The sequence below is a fragment of the Pleurodeles waltl genome, chromosome 2_2 (genome assembly GCF_031143425.1).
Source record: "Pleurodeles waltl isolate 20211129_DDA chromosome 2_2, aPleWal1.hap1.20221129, whole genome shotgun sequence".
Lineage (NCBI taxonomy): Eukaryota > Metazoa > Chordata > Amphibia > Caudata > Salamandridae > Pleurodeles > Pleurodeles waltl.
The window spans coordinates 707,853,130-707,873,915 of NC_090439.1; positions in this window are offsets into that span (position 1 = coordinate 707,853,130).

Consider the following 20,786-nt stretch of genomic DNA (forward strand, 5'->3'; position numbering starts at 1 on the left):
TCTATTCTTATCTTTGGATCTATGTTTCTATTTTATCATAGTGCCATATTTTCCATTCTAAGTGGGCCGCTCAAACTTCAGGCCCTCTGCTTCGATTTTCCCTATGTAGTCCTATTTCTATGTCATCAGAGGGCAAGCTTTTACAGAGGGAAACGAGAAACTTAGTTTACAGACAGGAATGCTACGCGCACCTCCCAGCATTTTGGCAATATTACGAAGGATTTATCATGACCCTCACGCTTTCGGGTAAGTACAAGAAGTATATGAACTCTCTTATACTATTTCCTGCCTTTTCTGAATTCTGTCACATCTTTAGATACATGTCTCCGATGTAGAGAGTTTTGTTGCTACCTAGCGCTTTTTGAAAGCTTCAGTTAGCGTCTTTTCTGCATGTTTTAGTTGGGCTTAAGAATGTGCCCAATCTAGCCTCGCATTATACTGCATGAATAGAAACATTAAGGTTTCCATCTGTTGTTTCTTAGGTGCCTACTAATATTTAGATAGAGAATTTTGTTGAAAGCTGGTCATTCTACTGGGCGTAGTCAGGTACGGGAGGCATCTCTATGAGCTTTTTCCTAGAAATGGACTATTTGCATTTCATTCCTCTTTTTTTATTTGGTGCTTGAATTGGGTTTATCTTGCACTTTCTGATTCATTTTGTCACATTGGAGGTGTTTTAATCAGTGTTGCTTCATCACTTTTCCACTTTTCAGTGTTATAATATAATATTTATTTTGTGTGAAACATTCATATCCTTTTCTATAGTGATTTAGTGGTTTGCATTTAGCGCAACGATTACTTATGACTCTTTTTGTACATAATTAAATAATATTTCCTCTTTGGATTTTTGTTTAGATTCACTTTGTAAAGCCTAGTACTCATTTCTGTAGATTGCCTTGATGAAGGTAGTTAGAAGAATTACGACAATACTAGACTTTTGTGTGTCCACCGAAATGCACGTCGGCAACGGCCAAGGGATGGTGAAGAAGTACTGAGTGGTAGGCGTAAGTCAAAACTGCCTATTATCACAAGGAGTATTGAATGCCATATTATTAAAACTAAGAGCTGTCAATTATTATAAACTCTGAGGATTACTAAGAGGCTAACAAAGGAACAAGAGTGTTTAAAACTGACAACTATTTATTTGTATTGTGACAGGTGGCAAGGAAAAACCAAAAAGAAGAAGCAAAGGAGTATTGAATGCCATGTTATTTAAACAAAGAACTGTGTATCTGCCATTATCTGGATAACAATTTGACAAGTATCTTAAGGGCACTGATCGTGTATCTGTAATTATCTGAGTGATGAAGATGAACAATATGAGTGATGAATTGATATGAGAAATGAACTCTTTGTATGACATATATGTATATTTGTCTTCTCTGTGTATGTCCATTTGTTTCAATTTTTTGTACATTGCGGGGAACTCATTGTGAGCATTTGTGTTATTATCAGTCCATTATTTTGTCATATTAATGTGAGCATTTATGTTGGTATTATCAGTCTATTGGTTTGCCATATTCGCTATAGAACATATTATTTGTAGTTCTAGTTAGCCTAGGGAACTGTTTTCTGTGGTTTAGCCCTTTATGCAAAAGTTATTAAGTTTTCTATTGGTTCAATGTATATGTAGAATAAAACATGTTTTTATATGATTGTATAGTAAATATTTATTTAATATATTTTGAATAAAGTAGGAGAGATACATTTGTTATGTAAAAAAATCAAGGCAAGTAGCCACAACTCATTTTTTTATAAACTTGTTTATTGGCATTTTCAAATCGAAGATACAGTAGTGGGAAATAAAGACCATAGTAAACCAGAAACACATGTTAGAAAAGCGTTATGTAGACATGGTTGCAAATAGTATACGCAAGTAGAATTCATGAACACTGAGTACAGTTGAAACTTGTTGTCCAGTTACCGTATATCTCACATCAAACTATCACAGTACAAATCCATGTATTATTGTTCTGGCTAATGATTCTAAGGCCAAGCAAAGGAAATGAAGGGCACCTTTGTCACATGCTTCTATATATGTTAAAGAACCCAAAATGAATTTATTGCAGGAGACTGTTGCCACTAGATTGTTGTAGAGCTATTTGATTCTACTAATAAAGTCTAGGACTAGGCATGCCCTTTCTAAAGCCTGCAACAAGTAGAACCATGCCATTTGGTCGAAGGCCATTTTGGGATCTAATGACAGGACTAGTATGTCATTGTGATAATTTTTCACTTTTCCCTTGTGATTGCACTATATGTTTTGACATGGATGGAGAGTTCAGATCAAATGTAACCCTCACCACATCTGTGAGGATGGAGTCTGAGTGTGAGCTATTATAGGTTTGAGTCAGTGACTTCACTTTTACCTCTAACTTTTTGTGGACAGGTTTCTTTGTAATCGCAGATTCTCTCATCAAAGGACACAGCTAATACAATTTGGCCCTCAGAATGACATTGGGGGTAAATCCCACTTACAGCCACCCTGACTGCCGCCAACATACTGCCGCGGATATCAGTTCACCATATTATGACACACACACACCAATCCGTCACTATTCAGCCACATACACAATTTTGCCACACCAAAGGTCAGTGATAAACTGGCGGTATCCAAACCCACACCATTACGCCAACAGAACAACACCCAGCAAATTATGACCCACAAATCACCACAGCAGACATTCAATGGCAGTAAACCATTGGCGGTACATACCGCTGCGCTCAAAATACACACACTCAAACAAAACAGCACGACATTGGACAATTCAAACTACACACACCTGACACCTATACACACACCACACCCACATACCCACACCTCTATAAAACACAGACCCACAGTACCCACAACCCTTTATGACTACAAACCATTGGCACAAGACAGACACCACAACCACAGACAACAACAGAGCCACACACCATCGCCTATACACCACCCATGCAACTTACATCGCACACCCCGACACATCACCCTACACACCCTCACCCACACTACTCACACACACCCAGGGCTCCACAGAGACACCCCAGATTCTCAGAGGAGGCGCTAAGGGTCATGGTGGAGGAAATCATCAGGGTAGAGCCTCAGCTATTTGGAGCACAGGTGCAGCAGATATCCATTGCTAGGAAGATGGAGCTATGGCAGAGAATCGTGGACAGGGTCAATGCCGTGGGACTGCACCCCAGAACAAGGGATGATATCAGGAAGAGGTGGAACGACCTACGGGGGAAGGTACGTTCCATTGCAGCAAGACACCAACTCGCTGTACAGAGGTCTGGCGGTGGACCCCCCACCACTAACAACATGGGGGGAGCACGTCTTGGCAATCATGCAGTTAGGGCCTAGCTGGAGTAGCAGGAGGACCGGACTCTGGTAAGTCAACTCTCTACTACTATCACCCCCTACCTGCATGCCATCACATACCCCCATCCCACCCTCACTCCCATGACTCCACCCGCTACCACACACCCCACCATCACAGATCACCCATCCCGATGCCAAGCCCTGCATTCACCACCAATGCATGGACATCACTCACAGCCCTGCATGGACACCTATCACTAAAGCATGCACACTAGAGAAAATCAGCTAGCCCACCACATACCAGCTCACACAAGTTAAAGCTACCAGGGCGAATACAACCAAGGAGGGCAACCGACTGATGCACAATATGTCACACATAAAAACAATAATACTGCATTTACATCCCCACAGGTACCCCAGCCAATGTCAGCAGAGACGAGGTGCCAGCACTATTCAGTCCCCCCCACAGAAGAGGCCCACAGTGATGACAGCGACTCTGGTCGCCTGGATCTGGATGACCAACCTGGCCCATCAGGGACCTCTGGACAGTTGGTTACCCAGGCACAGTCACACACCACCACAGAGCCTCCCCCTCAGGAAGCCCCTCAACAGCACCCACCAAGCGTACCCATACTTGGTCCCCAGGACACGTCAATCAGCCGTGTGTCCACCACTACAGGGACCCCAGGCCACAGTTCATACCCAAGACAATCAGGGACCTGGGGTCAGTGGCAGTGGGCACACGGTTCAGGGGACAGAGGCACAGGACAACAGGGACACTGGGAGGACTGCTGTGCACCAGGGGGAGGACAGGCCCAGGGAACCGACTCTCCAGGAGGCACTCACTGAGATCCTGGGAGCATACAAACATTCCCAGGATAAGCTGGGCCAGATCCTGGCCAGCGTGCAGGAGAACAGGCGGCTGCAGGAGGAACAGTACCAGGGGATTAGGGAGGACTTGCAGGCCATCAACACCACCCTGGTCTCCATAGCAGGGGTGCTGGCAGACATGGCCAACATTATGAGGGAGGCAGTCTCACACCAGCAGGCCCCTGCCACTAGCCAGACATCTGAACTGCCTTCCACCTCCGCTGCTGCTAGTGGACAAGAGGCCCTGTCACAGGACCAACAGGCCACCAGCACCCCTCCCCCTGCAGAAGGTGAACCACCCCACAAACGTTCACTGTGATTCAGGCAGAAGCCAGAGACTATTGCCAAGACCCCCGCCAGGAAATGAGTCTCATTGCAATTCAACTGTACAGTAATGTTCACGTAGGATAGACCTGTAGTTGGCTGCAGTGATCAAACCAGGAGCGATAGTGGGGCACCAACATCCGCAAAATGAGTTGCCAAAGGGTAAAGTGAGTGGGCTTAGAATTGGGAAATAACAACCTGCCAGTGACAAAGATAAACAACAAAATGTCAATGAAATATGAAGTAACAATGTCTTCTCTGTGTGTCATTGGAAGTATTGTCGAATCACTGCAGTTCTGTTGTCCTCATCCTCATCCTCTGCCTCCTCATCCTCACTGTTCACAGGGTCCACTGCTGCCACACGGGCATCTCCAGCCTCCTCCTCCTGCAGATAAGGCACATGGCGTCTCAAGGCGAGGATGTGCAACATGCAGCATGACACTATTATCTGGCAGACCTTCTTGCGTGAGTAGCACAGGGATCGACCTGTTAGATGGAGGCACCGAAACCTGGACTTCAGGAGGCCAAAGGTACGTTCAAATATCCTTCTTGTTCCATGTGCCTTATTGTAACGTTCATCTGCCCTTGTCCTCGGATTCCTCACAGGGGTTAGTAGCCATGATAGGATGGGGTTAACCAGAGTCACCTGCAAATATCGAGGGCCACACACTATCCCATAAGGCCCACACCATACCCATACACCAACATCCACTGGGTGGGAACCAGGGCTCACCTATTAGCCACACCCGGTGCCTCTGTAGTTGGGCCATCACATTTGAGATGCTGCTTTTCCTCAGGATAAAGGCATCATCCACCGACCCAGGATACTTAGCACTGAAATGGGAGATGTACTGGTCCGCCAGGCACACCATCTGGACATTCATGGACTGAAAACTCTTTATGTTTCTGAACACCTGTTCATTTTGCCGGTGGGGGGACAGATGCAATATGTGTTCCATCAATTGCCCCAATTATGTTGAGGATATGTCCCTTTGCATAGAAGTCAGCCTTCATTGTGGCCAAATCCTCAACCTGGGGGAAAACAATGTAGCTGCACATGTGTTTAATCAGGGCGGACAACACTCTGGTCAGCACTATTGAGAACATTGGCTGTGACATTCCTGCTGCCAAGCCCACTATCACTTGGAAAGAACCAGTTGCTAAGAAATGGAGCACAGATAGCACTTGCACAAGAGGGGGGTTCCCAGTGGTGGTGACGGATAGTAGATATTAGGCCAGGCTCCAATTGGGCACACAGATCCATGATTGTGGCTCTGTCAAGTCTATAGGTGAGGATAATGTGCCTGTCCTTCATTGTTGCCAAGTCCACCAGGGGTCTGTACACAGGGGTATGTCTCCATCTCGTAGTCATCTGCAACGGTGGCAATCTATGGGGCAAAAGAGCTAGGAGTCAGTCACAAACTGTACATCGTAGCCACAACAGTACAATGCATGATGTACATTTTCAATGTATATGTGGCATTTGTCCGGTATGTCCAATTGTGTACTGAGACGCAGTTATAATCCAGGGCCTGCCCCCCCTGAAATGGTGTCTGCCTGTCCTGTGTGGAGGGACAGGTGAAGTGAGGTAATTCCGCTGACGTTGTGCGCCATTGCGGGAGGTGGTCGGGAACCGCCGTGCAACTCCTCATTGGATAATATTGGCCCCTATGGGGTACAGTGGCCAATGGTGATGTATGCCGGCGGTGACAGTATGCACCACCGCAGACGTGACCACCATTTTCTATCTGATCACTCACTTGCTACCTGACCTTCAGCAGGAGAGGACCTGCACTGCATGTACTGCTATGACCTGTGTCTGGAACCTACCATGGCTCGTATGACTGGGGAAAGGGCTCCTGCCTTCACCTCGGCAGAGCTGGAGTGACTGGTGGATGGGGTCCTACCCCAGTACCGACTGTTGTATGGCCCGCTAGACCAACAGATGAGTACACTGTGAGCACGATGCAGGGGCATGAATGCATGGAATGGTGTGTGTGAAGGCCTCATGTTGGGGGGTTGGTGGATGGCCTCTGGGCAGCTTGTGTGCTGGGCCCTGTGTGTGCAACTGGCGATGTGAAGGGGTATGGTGGGCCTGGAGTGTAAAAGACAGGAAGGTCTGAAAAATACCTTTCCCTGTGTGTATTTCTCTGCAGATCAGTGCCTATCAAAAAAAGGGTATATGGTGTGCCATCGCCAAGGACGTGCGGACCCTGGGGGTCTACGGCAGGCGGAGCACCCACTGTTGGAAATGGTGGGAGGACCTGAGATGCTGGGCACCGAAGACGGCAGAGGCCCAGCTGGGGATGGCCTCCCGTCAAACCCTGATCACCCTGATGGCCCGCATACTGGTGCCACAAGGGGGTGAGTACAGTTCCCATCATTACAACTTACGCATGGCAGGGGGGTACTGGTAGTGCATTGCATAGTGTGCAGGGCTGTTCCCTGTGTGTGAGGGTGGTGTGTATGCCAACGGTGGTGTTGGTGCAGCCATTGACCAAGTGTATACTTTGTCTCTTCCCCCACTTTTTGTTTTGTCATCCTGTCCTTATGTGCATTAGCCTCATCTGGTGGAGGAGCAGAGGAACCGGCGACGGAGGGAACTGCATCCCACAGGCTCCAGGAGGCAGAGTCCACCAACGCTGAGGGCACCAATGGGTCGGATGGTAAGGGGAGCACCACTGTGGAGACTAGAGAGGACAGTTCGGGCACAGATACCTCCTCCAATGGGAGCTCCCTGGTGGTGGCAGACACTTCTGTCCCCACCCCATCTTCAGGTACATCCGCCACCCCCGTACCAGCACAGCCCTCCTAGCAGTCCCTCATCGAGTTGCCCTTGCCCGCTCACCCAGGAGGGTGGGCATCTCCTTCGCCCCAGGCACCCCAGGCCCTGCCCCAGTGAGCCCTGCTGCCCTGAGTGACGAGGCTATTGACCTCCTGAGATCCATCTCTGTAGGGCAGTCAACCATTGTGAATGCCATCCAGGGGCTGTCAGCCCAAATACAACAGACAAAGGCATTTCTAGAGGGCATTCACACTGGCTTGGCGGCCCAACAGAGATCAATCCAGGCGCTAGCCTCCTCTCTGATACAGCTGTCCCTGTTTCCATCCTCCAACTTCCTCTTCCCAATCCCATTCTCCTCAACCCCAACCTATCCCAAGAACACAGGCAGACGGGCATACACACAGGACAATACACAAGAGTGGCACAGGCAAACACAAGCACCACACATCATCCCACAGGCACTCACACAAACACCATCCTGATGCAGACATACCAACATTCACTGCCTCCACTGTGTTCCCCTCCTCCTCCACTTCCCTCCCAGTTCTGTCTACACTCACACCTGCATGCACTAAATCCTCATCCACTACCAGCATCAACACCACACCTAGCAGAACACACACCTCACTGGCAGACACCTCTACAACAGCCATGCACACATCCCTTGTGTCCTCTCCCACTGTGCCTGTCACCCCCCTTCCAAGGTACACAAACACAAGCACTCAGACACCCAGCAGCCATCCACCTCACAACAGCATCCAGCCCATGTACCTGCACCCAAACACAGCAAACACCACCTACAACCACTCTCTCTTCCTCCACCCCCAAACCTTCTTCCTCTTCCCATCCCAATGTCCCAAAGAAGCTTTTCCTCTCCATCATTGACCTCTTCCCTACCCCCTCCCCTGTCTTTCACATCTGGCCAGGGTGGCAATAACCCAGGCAAGCACCTCAGCCACCCAGTCCACGGGCCGAGTAGTCTCCACACCCACTCGTGGTGGGAAAGGATCCAGGGCACCAGCCTGCCTCAAAGAAAGTGTGCCTGCCCCAGCTGCTGCCAGGAAGGGCAAGGAGCCTGCCCCAAGTGCTGTCCGGAAGGGCAAGGAGCCTGCCCCAAGTACTGCCCAAAAGGGCAAGGCACCTGCCCCAAGTGCTGCTGAGCCTGCCCCAAGTGCTGCCCCGAACAGCAAGGAGCCTGCCCCAAGTGCTGCCAGGAAGGGCTAGGGGCCTGCACCAGCAGGCAGGAAGGCCAAGAGGCCTGGTGCAGGGACTCAGTCAGAGCCCCCACCACCAACCATGGTTGCGCAGCCAGCTGGAGCCTCCCCCCACCACTACCAGCAGTAGAAGCACCACCACCATCCGCAGTGGGCAGCCGTCTGAGGCTGCAGGGGATGGGCTGGAGCCTCCCCTCACCACTACCAGCAGCAGCACCACCACCACCAGAAATGGGCAGCCGTCCGAGGTTGCAGGGGATGAGCTGGAGCTTCACCCACTGAGAAGCCGTCACCGCCGGCGGATGGTCTGTAGCCCTGCCTCCATGGGCTGTTGTGCGGCCTGCCCCCTTCAAATCCTGTGGGAATTACACCCAGCGGAGAGACTGTGACCTTACACTCCCCAGGATCAGAAGCACAGGGCCCGATGCACCCCCCACAACCAGTGGGTATGGCACCCACTCCACCCATCCTCTCCAGGAACAAGAGCACAGGGCACGATGCCCCTTCCAGAACCAGTGGATAAATCATCCAGTTGAGAGACTGTGGCCTTGCACTCCCCAGGACCAAGCACAGGGCATGTTGCCCCCTCCAGAGCATGTGGGCAAGTCACCCACTTGAGAGACTGTGGCCTTGCAACCCCCAGGACCAAGCACAGGGCATGTTGCCCTCTCCAGAGCTAGTGGGCAAGTCACCCACTTGGGATACTGTGGCCTTGCACTCCCCAGGACCAAGCACAGGGCATGTTGCCCCCTCCAGGACCAGTGGTGTTGTTCCATCTGCCGGCTGAGGTGCCCCCCGATCCCCGTTCCCCTGAGGTGCCTGCCTATTTTCCAACTGATACCTCTGCAGTGTTCTCTCCGTGTTACTGCAGGAGACAAGTGGGGTCTTGGACTTTGTCATGTGGCCCTGTGGCCCACGCACATTGAAGACTCGGCAGTGTCCGTTTAACTGTACATATGTATATCCCATTAGAATGAATTTTCGTATTTCTACTATATTTATATTATTACACTCACTTTCATCTATTCCTGTAGTCCTTGCATTATTCCTGAGGGGTACGGGGTAAATATGTTTTCTTACTGCATCTGATTGTGTGTATGGAGTTGGGGGTGGGGGTGTGTGTGTTGCATGTGTGTGTGTCACTCTCTTTTTCCTCCCCGCCTCCCCTGTGTGCTAGGTGGCTGTACTCACCGTGGTCGTCTTTGCCGTCGTTGGTGTACGTGGTGGAGTAGGACGTAGAAAATCATTTGGAAGATCTGCAGTTCAGGCTCCATGGTGGCGTGGTTCTTCCCTGTGTCTCCAATGGTGAGTCCTTTCCCTTCTGTGCAGTGTTTCCACCAGGCTTTTGATGTCATTGGTACTGCCCCAGAAAAGGTGGCGGATTAGGTTGTCTTAATACGGTGGGCGGAACATTGACTTCCGCCTGGCTGTAGGCAGCTACCGCCATGGTGGCTGTTGTTTCCTCCTTGGCGGTCGGTGTGGTAAAGTGGCTGTCTATCTGAGTTGTCACCGCTATGGTCATAATTTGGCGGTAATTACCGCCAGCCTGTTGGCAGTATTACTGCTACTTTATCACCGACCGCCAGGGTTGTAATGAGGGCCTTTATGTCTGCCCATAGCTTTTGAAAGAAAGGTGCTGAGTTCTCATTCATGTCCAAATAAGCTTTCAACATTTGGTGCTATTTCTTCCTTTCATCCCATAATCTGAACTCTGTAATGTTCCTTCTCCATCTGCCACCATGAGAGACCACTAGGTGTAAATTGAGATGGAGGTGGTTGGGGTTATTGTCAGAGATACCCTCTCTAAGATTTCTCTGCGAACTAGCAGTGGAAGCACAAAACTGATAATTAAAAAATAATCAAAAATAATCTAGTCTGGAACTAAAATCACATACTGGAAGATCTCTTTCTCAGTTGTGACTCGCGTTGTTATTATGAAACAAGTGGTCTGTCATAAGATCATTTAGTAGGCATTTGTCTTGGTTGTCTTTGTTACCTTCAAAGTTTGGTTTGCTAGAGGAATCCATTACATGATCTATGGTGAGTTTTTGGTCTCCATCAGCCACCACTCTGGTAATTCTGAATTAAAAAAAAAAGACTTTAGCCTTGAAAAGAACTCAGGCTTTGAGCCAAATGATGTATACACAAAATCAACTGTCACTGTAGAATCTTTCATTTGGACTTTTATGAACATGTAGCTACGTGAAGTGTCCTGGCACATCTTCAAGGTCCAAACTATCAAATATATGTGGAAAAGGATATTCCTGTGCAGTATTTGAAGCCAGTCAGTGGTTGATCTCTGGAGCCTGGTTGTATGGTTGAAGAAAAGACTACATTACCCACCCAATCCCTCTTCAGGTTTTCCGATTTCGCTTTAGGCTATTGTGTTTTTGTAATTAGATAATGGCCAGCATCTTAATTGCCAGATAGGTGAGGATCTTCCTCTGTTTGCCAAAACGTAATAATCCATACACATTTTGGGGAATGATTGTGATGACTGTGGTAGATGTTCAAAAGACAATTTGTAATATGTATTGATTCTGGGTTGTGGAGCGATGATTGTTGGGAAAGGGTCTCAGTTATAGATCTCTAAAGATATTGGGAGAAGGGTACATCACCCATGATTCTTGGTGACATGCTTTATCATAGACTTCTCAGTTTAAATGCACATGAAGTTCACTTAGTGAAAAGAAGCAAACAAATCCAATTGAATGACTGCAACCAAGTGTATAAAAAACTGTGGCCCATATTTATACTTTTTTAGCGCAGCATGTGTGTCATTTTTTGCCGCAAAATCAGCACAAAATTACAAACTACGGCCCATATTTATACTCTGCTTGCGCCGGATTTGAGTCATTTTGTTTTACGCAAATTCGGTGCAAAACTAACATCATATTTATACTTTGACACTAGACCCTGCTAACGTCAAAATATCGCAGTGTGCGTCATTTTCTGGATGCGTGAAACCGCCTTGCGTTAATGACATGCAAGGTAGGCGGTCCGGTCCAAAAAATGACTTAAACACCTGTGCGCCATATTTACCCAACCGAGCAAAAATGCCGCACGGCTGGGAGGCGGAGGCGGAAAATGGCGCACATTCCAATTTGCGTAAAAAATTAACGTCCTGGGTCAGGGCAAGTGTTAAAATGGGGCAAACACACCAGTACTTAAGGAAAACCCACAGAAGCAACATCAGAGATCAAAAAGGAAGACATGGAGGTGCTATTCATCCAGCATGCATGAAGACGCAGAGCACAGGAGCAACAGCAGCAGCTTCCACCACACCAACAGGGACCAAAGGCAATGCCGAAGGCAGGAGAGGATATTCCAGACCAGCACAACCCTTCAGGGCCTCAGGGAACATGACATCATCCAGAGGTGCAGACTAAACTGCCAAGCCATACAGCAGCTGCTGCACCACATTGGGCCACAGTTGGCACCCAGCTTGCAGACACCCCACATCATTCCACCAGAGACCAAGCTGCTAGCTATCCTCCACATGTTGGCAAGTGGCTATTTTCAAACCACTGGTGCCCTGGTTGCCGGGATCTCACAGCCCTCATTCTCTGCCTTCTGACACTTAAACCTTCACCCCCACAACCAAGTTAGCCAGCTTACCTGGAGCAGGTTCAGTAGTGTAGGTACAGGTTTGCACATGAGCCAACTTGGTGAGGGCACAAAAATAGGTCTGCATAGAACTTGTCACACAAGGGATATTTGTGCATTGTCAATTGTGAACACTTCAGTGCTGCCAACTTATGGAGATGTGTTGTACATTGTCACCTAGCCAAATCAAACAGCTTCACTGTTGTTTTTCACAAGCTATTACATATGTTGAATTGGATGGGAGGTTCAGCCCACATAGTGCAACTGTGTTACCACCACAGTGAAATCAATTCTGTGTGTGGAAGTATCATGTCACCTCCAGTGAAGGCACATGGAAACTTCTTTCATATGACATAATGCATGGGAGATACACAATGAGCTGCAAGTTTACAAATATACTACTGGTATCCGGTCAATAAGCCAAACACCAGTTTTGATAAATAAACAACCCAATGCCGAAAGAACATCCTAGAAGCCTAGGATCCCACACAATAACACAAACACAGATGAGTCACAGACGACACAAAATAACAACTGCCATGCAAAGTGATAATCAAGGTGCAACCAACATCCAGATATTTACACTCATTTTCTCTTTCAGCTGATCAGGGTGATGGGATCCAGCCATGGATCATGACCCCATTTGCCAACTCAAGCACAGCATCAGAGCGTGCCTATAATGAGGCACATCGGAGGACACGCACCATTGCAGAGAGGACTTTTGGCATCCTGAAGTCGAGATTCCGGTGCCTCGACATCACCGGAGGCAGCCTCCTATATTCACCTGAAATGGTCTGCAAAATCATTTCACCTGTGCCATCCTGCACAACATTTGTGTAAGGAGGAACATTCCCCTCTATGAACAAGACCCACAAATGCCTGAAGAGAAGGAAGAGGAGGATGCTGTTCGTGAACATGAGGGGAGCCATCCAAACACTGCAGCAGGATTGCGTCAGAGACAACACATTGTGCAAAACTTCTTCTCAGTATATTCACCATCACCACTTTGTTAGCATATGTCATTAAACACCTACCTTCATCACTCAATCATGCGCTGGGTAATTATTTATGCATCACATGATCCCTAGGAATCATAATCAGAGTTTAGCCTTGTGGAGCATTGCAAAAATACCGATTAGGATACTGAAAAAGCCACATCACATTTGATGGATATGAATGTACAGCCAAAATCACACACAGTGTACATGACATATGTCCTGTCTATTTCACATGTGAAGGCCAATACCATAGGACCACAGCTATGACACACATCCATGTTGCCAATATGGTTCATTGCAGCACATGACACACAACTAAGACACCATCAGTCATAAGATAAAAAAGTGTTTCATACATGAGGCAGTGGATGTGCTATTGCATTGGTAACAGGAAAGTATGACCAGACCCTTGACAGCAATAAGTGTGACATCAGCTATCTTTGCAAGGAGCATGTGTGACAAAGAGGCCATCTAAGCTGAAAATGGATAGCACAAGTGCCACAGGTATGACAAGCATTGTTCACAAGACATGCCCTGCGATGCCCATCCCAGGTAATAAGTCCTGCCACTGCCATGTTTTCAGTCTCTGCCCACCCTTCTCTAGGGGGCCCTGTAAATTGACTATCTGTACCCTGATAACCTTCATCCACACACACCCAAACTGCCAATCTGACTCATGTGTGCTTCCCTCTTCAGTATGGCATGCCATAGTTCATCAGTCTGTATAAACTTCAGGTCCGATAATGCTCTGCCTGGTAGTCTGCAGGACTTGTAATCAGCCGTTCATTGCTTCCCATGTGAAAAGTCCACTTGGCCCTTTGAACTTGATTCTCAACTCCAGGACTTGTGAGAGACTGAAGCTGCACACACCTGTGAGCACTTCAATGCAGACCAGCAATTTGAACCTGCCCTGACCTTGCTGCTGCCTTGAATTGTTTAGAAGCTGCCATTTTCTGAATCTCCTTGTTGTGCATTGGCATACAAATAACTTGTGTAACAGAGCCGTTGGGGGATTGTGTAATGTTGCAGGCCACAGCACAAATACAGTTTTTAGTTCCCACAGTGTTGTTCCATCTTTTCCCAGAGTCTGCTCACTGTCTATTTGCCTTGTTCATGTTTGTTCCTGACAGTGCCTGCATCCTGTTAACCTGACTGGTTTCAGTCTTTGTGTGAACCATAGAGGTTCCCCGTGGCTACATCTGTCTCATAGATGCTTCCCATGCCCTCTCTTTCCTCATGGGGTATTGTGCCTGGTAGGTCTACAATGAATCCTCAAATATAAAGTATAGTTTACTCCGTTTCCTTATAGTATTCTGTTCTGGGACATGTAGTCATATAGCCTAATCTAGCCCCATCCCTTGTCTCGTTTTGCATGTATTCATTAGTGCCAAACAGTGACAGTGTGCCATGGCTGCATACATGGATTTGGTACGGTGCCTCCAGCACAACAAACAAGGGTTGCCAATGTGTATGTAAGGACAAGACATGTTTGTGCCCTGACTGTCCACACACAGATTCACTTCTGCCACCACCTTTTGATGGGGCTTGCGTGATGACTAGCTGTGACATTAATCAGCACAGAGACACTGATGTTCCATGTTGCGGTGGGAATTTTAGAGGCCACCCTGTGTACAAATGTTGTGATAAAACCTGCCCGTTTCCTATTACTGTTCCAAAATGTTTGTAAGCACACCAAGGTTACCCTGTTGTCTGCCTTATTAAAGGTCTGCAGAGCCATACCTGGACTATCCCCATGTGTGTTGTTAGTTGTTCTTTGGCTTTTGGTCAAATCTGCTTTGAACGATACTCTGTTACTGCAGGGAATGGATCCACAGACTCATGACCAGACCTGCACGTAACTGTGACAACATGGAGGCCAATACTGACACAGGGTACACATGGCCACACACTTGAACTGGACACCTTAGTGCACTGAACCACTGGAAATATGTGAACACATGCAGCATGGTCTGCTGGTCCTCCACAGCCACAGGAGAAACATAGGTCATTTACATGACTCAAACTGTGGTGTACCATTACTTTTTTGGATTGGATTTGGGAATCTGTGTCACAAACACTGTACCTACGTAGCATGTTCAAATGCCTGACTCATAGGTAGTATACACATAAGTGACCATGAAGTTGTATCCAACATTCCAGTACATGTGATGGCTTACCTTTGTAACAGTGCCATTATCAACCGTCCTCCATCTATCCTGTGTAAAGTTTGTCATGGGAGACGTTTTGTCCACAAAGTCAGGGAAGTTCACACAGCATAAGACGCTACGGGTATGACAAACACATATCCTGACTGATGTACCTCAATGAATGACATCTGATGGTTATCCACAATTACAACACATGCATACAAGCACATTATGCAAAACACGTCTTGTGACGTTGACACAGAGGCACACCAACAATTGAAATAGCCAATTTACATACATAAACACACAGGCCAAGAGTGATTTATTTTAAGTTGCATAGCCTTGCTATCCTCTATTGACGCACCACCTGCTCAGACTAGGGAATACCAATTTTAATTCCAAATGTTTGGGTTGCTGTTGCGTCAGTTAAGAGTGCTAATTCAGCACAACAACATGAGTATTATGGTCCGCAGTAGTGTGGTCTGCCACATGTGCCCAAACACTGGAACACACACAGCAGGCCCTAACAGCCTATCTTTGTATAGTTATAGCTTTCATGTACACAGATATTTCTGTCAAAAAAGACGCATATGTGTCAAAATATGCTGCATATGCGTTAAAAAATGACGCTCACAGCCATTAAACATCGATTGGTCCCTAGCGTTAATTCCAACACTGCACCCCATCAAAATGGGTATCCATAAAAAATATATTGATCTATGAATGCAGGGTAATTTGTAAGCATATGCGCCAATAAATATTGACGCAAAGCCCGTAAGCGTCATAACATTTTGCGCATCATAATAAAAACGCACCCCATTTGAGACAGGAAGTGATGTTATAGGATATCCTGTTTACAGAAATGGTACAGTGGGTGTACTTTCACTTTCACTTTGCAGTCTGTGATTCTTCTAGACTGTGTGGCTGTGTTGAGAGTTGTGTCTGTCCAAATTGTGCTTTTGTCTCCTGTGTGCCTTTCCAATTGTCATCTGTTGTTTTTGTAATTGTCTCAGTAAATCAGTGTAAGTGTGTTTTGGTCATTTTTTGTGTCTAATTTTGTCGTTGTACTGTTGGGAGTGTGTAGTGGGTATTGTTAGTTGGGGTATTGTTGGGCTGTTTGTGGGTTCTTTAAGTTTCATTTTCCTACCTCCTTTCCCTGTATTTCCCTCTTTTCCCTTTCCTAGCCCTATTATTTGTTGTGATGTTGGGCAGGCCACGTCTGGGGAGAATAGGTGAGGAGGAGCTGAAGGGTTTCATTTGACTGGTGTGCCACTTCCTCCCCCTGAAGTTAGAGGCTGGTGGCAGGGTGGTACAGGGGTATCACACTGAGGTGAGGAGGCTCAGGTGGTCCAAGGTGCTGTTCCACCTAAAGAGAGTATTCAACAGCCAGCGCAACGACCACCAACTCAAACATCGCTGGGCTGACCTTGTGGCCAGAGAGCAAGACCTGCTGGACCACGTGGGTGTGGTGATTGGTGGCCCTGTTGAGTACAAATCAGACTAATGTGTGCAGTAAAATGCTCTGTTGTGACAGTAGCAGATTTGGTGACATGCTGCATGGAATGTTTGTGGACATGTGGAATCCAAGTTGAACATACAGTGGCCCTGAGTTATACAATATTTGCTACGCATTACCGTCATTTGTTGACGCAAAAAATGCACAAGCTTACAAAACACAACTTGATCTTGTAAATTAGTGCCGCTTTGACGTCAATAGAGGATGGTAATGTGGCACAAACAAATGTTTTATTCATGGTCTGTGAGTGTGCCAGGAATGAGATGTATTTCACATGCTAAAGCAAGGAATGAATTTAGTCCCCAATTATTTGGAATACATGTCTGACCTGTATTCATGGCCATACGTACAAAGATCTTCCTAACCTCTGGTAATATCTTAGGCTGATATTTGGAATTGGTTTGGCAGCATTTAAATTAAAAATGGATGCCAAAGTAATGCACACTGGATAATATCTAAATGTTTGGTGCTACTTTCCATAGCTGGAGCATAAAAACAGGAAGCAGATGCTTCATAATTTAATTTTTTTAAATCTGGCCCTATGTTCATTGTTCCTGTGTGTTATAATTTGCCTTGGGTAGAATTGCTGGTACTGAGCTGATGCATTCGCCATCTGTGTCACTTTATAGGCAAGCAATTTTCATAAGTTAATGGGTCATCATGGGACCCTGAAGTTTGTGAATGCATGGTCACAAATTATTTATTTGCATAATGTTGTGCAAGGGACCCCTGACTGCTTCCACCATGCATTTAAAGTGACAACATTGTTTGGTAGTTTACGTTTGGTACACCCCTGCTGATCTAGTGCAACATATGTACAATTGTTAACTTCTCAGTATGAAGGCTATCACAGACATGGGTGTATGCTAAGATCAGCAGACCAGCATTCCTGTGAGTGCTTGCATTCCCAGGGTGCATACAATTTGAGACCTACCTCATCAAAATTGCCACAGTATGACATTTGCTAAACCATTTTTCAATTAGGATACAGTGTCAGTTCATTGTATAACCACAGATCACTTAACCTGGCAAATGTAAGATGATGAATGTGGCTAACTGTGATCTACAATACCTGATATAGGTCCACAGGGCCCTGAGTAACACATTTCAGGTGCACTGACTACACCTGTGCCCATGCATTCTGTCATGGATGTTCAAATTAGACACTGCCAGCATATATTTCTTTGTTGTTTTGATTTAGATAAATGGCCAAGCCAAGCTTAGCGTAACATTGTCATCAAGTAACACACAGGATCCCTGTCATCATGGTGTCGTAGGGGGCATATACGGCTCTTGGTGCACTGGCAATGTGACATATGTAACCTACAGATAAACACAGGCCCAATTATAATGCACCATTGAAAGCACAATAAATCCTTAACTAAACTCAACCCACAAGAGCATCACACATTAACTGATTGTCCCTTGATGCACAAGCCACAATACCTGAGTGACTGGTATTGCAGTGCACCAGGGATGTGGCTTTGCATGTCTTTCATAAAAACAAATGAAGAAATGGAGTACCCCCTAGAAAGAATTCTGCACAAAATTGAGTAATTTTGTATGTCACCACATGATTGTTAGGGCCAGTGCATGTGTACATATGTGTCTCTATCAATCACTGGAGTGACAAGGTCAATACATGGTTGCAGTGGTATGTCTGTTGGAGTGTCTACATGCCTGAGGTGCTGCTCTATCATCTAAAATGTCACACACAGAGATTTTTTTGTTCCAAGTTTTGTACAGTGAGCAGACATTGAGCACATTTCACCCTTCCATGTGTTACAGGTGGACCAGCCCCCTACACAATTGTAGAAGTGGCTTGATTTGCGGACCCAGACATGTCCAAAGGAAGTATTTGATTCTGGATGGGCAGATTCTTCGCGTAAAAATCTAATAATTCCTGATATAAGAGCTGTGGGATACACAGGGAGAAAAATAGAGATTATAGGAATGTGCTGCATGACTATTTCCTTTAAGGGAAGAATCATTCAAAGGAAAGTGTACATCACAGACTTTGGTACAAATCTCCTTGGTTGGCGCCATCAGAAGGACCTTGGAATAATTTTAAATCCAAATGCAAAGGAACCTGTGTCTCTTACTGAGGAGATAAGTATTGGTGTTGTGACGGAACCAATAGAACATGATCTGGTTGCAAGATATCCTGAAGTTTTCTCTTCTAAATTGGGTCTTTTGAGAGGATTTGCGCATAAGATTATAGTGAAAATGAACACTAGACCTATTGTACACAAGGTAAGAAATGTCCCAAATTTAACGAGGGAGCCATTAAAAAAAGAATTGGAAAAATTGTTGAAAGAAGACATCATCGAAGCAATAGAATCCTCGGAATGGTTGGCTCCGGTGGTCGTTGCACCAAAGGAAGATGGAAAAATTAGCCTATGCATTGACCTTAGAGACCTCAACAAATGTATATGGGTTGATCGTCAACCTCTTCCAAATATTACGGAAATGCTATCAGTGAAGGCGAAGGGTAATACATTCAGTGTTTTGCACATGTCTTCGGCATACCATCAAATAAGCCTGCATGTTGATTTGCGACATTTAACATCTTTTGTAACACCGCTAGGGGCTTTTAGATATAAGAGAATGCCCTTTGGACTTGCCTCTGCGTCTGCGGTGTTCCAAAGGATAATGGAACGAGTTTTTGGTGACATGACTCGTGTATTATGTTTTCAAGATGATATACTAATCGTAGGGGAGAATGAATCTGATCATGATCTTTTATTTCATGAAGTAATGCACAGGTTAAAGAGAAATGGCCTAACAATTAAGAGGTAGAAGTGTCAAATTCGTAAAAGGGAAGTAACATATTTGGGACACACAATAAATGAAGATGGAATTAGGCAAAAGAAGAGCATTGTCTCGGCAATCAAGCATGCTCCAGAACCAGGCTCAAAAGAAGAGTTGAGGTCATTTCTGGGTCTTGCGGAATATTGTTCCAAGTTTGTTAAGAACTTTACAGAAATAGTTGAACCATTAAGGAAACTTATGAAGAAGGGAGTAGCCAAGTGGTTATTGTCAGTATTGGGTTACAACTTTACGGTGGAATTTGTGAAAGGTAATAAGAATGTTGTGGCGGACTACTTGTCTAGAGCGCCAGTGGATGATGGTGAGTTTCAGGAAATGGAGTCGAAAGATGTGGTGAGCACTATTTTAGGAAAAATGGCTATAACAGCACAAGAGTGGGAACAGGCAGAAGTTAGTGATGTAACTATGCAAGTCGTCAAAGAAAGAGTAATTAATGGTTGGAAGAATGGTGATGAGCTGGATTGTGATTTGGTAAGGTACTTTAGAATTAGGGATCAACTAAGTATAGTTAATGGGAGGTTATTAAGAAGAGATCAACTTGTTCCACCTGTTAATATACGTAAACACATTATTGAAATTACCCATCAAGGACATCTGGGCAGGGGAACAATGAAAAGGAAGGTGAGACGGACATTTTGGTGGCCTGAGATGGACAAGCAAGTGGAAGAAGCAGTAAAAAACTGTGTGGCATGTGCCAATAGCGATAAGACCAAGGTGTTGAAGCATGTATCCCTGGCTCCTGTGAAGTTTCCTAGTGGTCCGTGGGAAAAATTGGTTATAGATTTCATTGGGCCTATGTCTAGTTTGGGAGTGGGGTGTAAATATATATTGGTGTTAGTAGATTATCATTCTAAATGGTTCACTACTAAGGTAGTTGGGCACGTGTAAACTTCAGTAGTGATAGAATTCTTTGAGGAGGTATTCATGGAGGAAGGCTTTCCAAAATGCATTGTATCCGATAATGGGGTGCAATTTATATCATCAGAAATGACTGATTATATACGAAGAGTTGGAATCAAACATGAGAGGGTAGCTCTTTTCCATCCGCAAGCCAATGGTCTGGTGGAGAGGGTAAACCGATTAATAATGGAAAATATACAGTTATCTCTAGCGAATCGACTTCCATGGAGAAAAGAGTTGAGTAAAATGATATGGACTTATTGAACGTCTCCCCATTCTACAACGGGAGT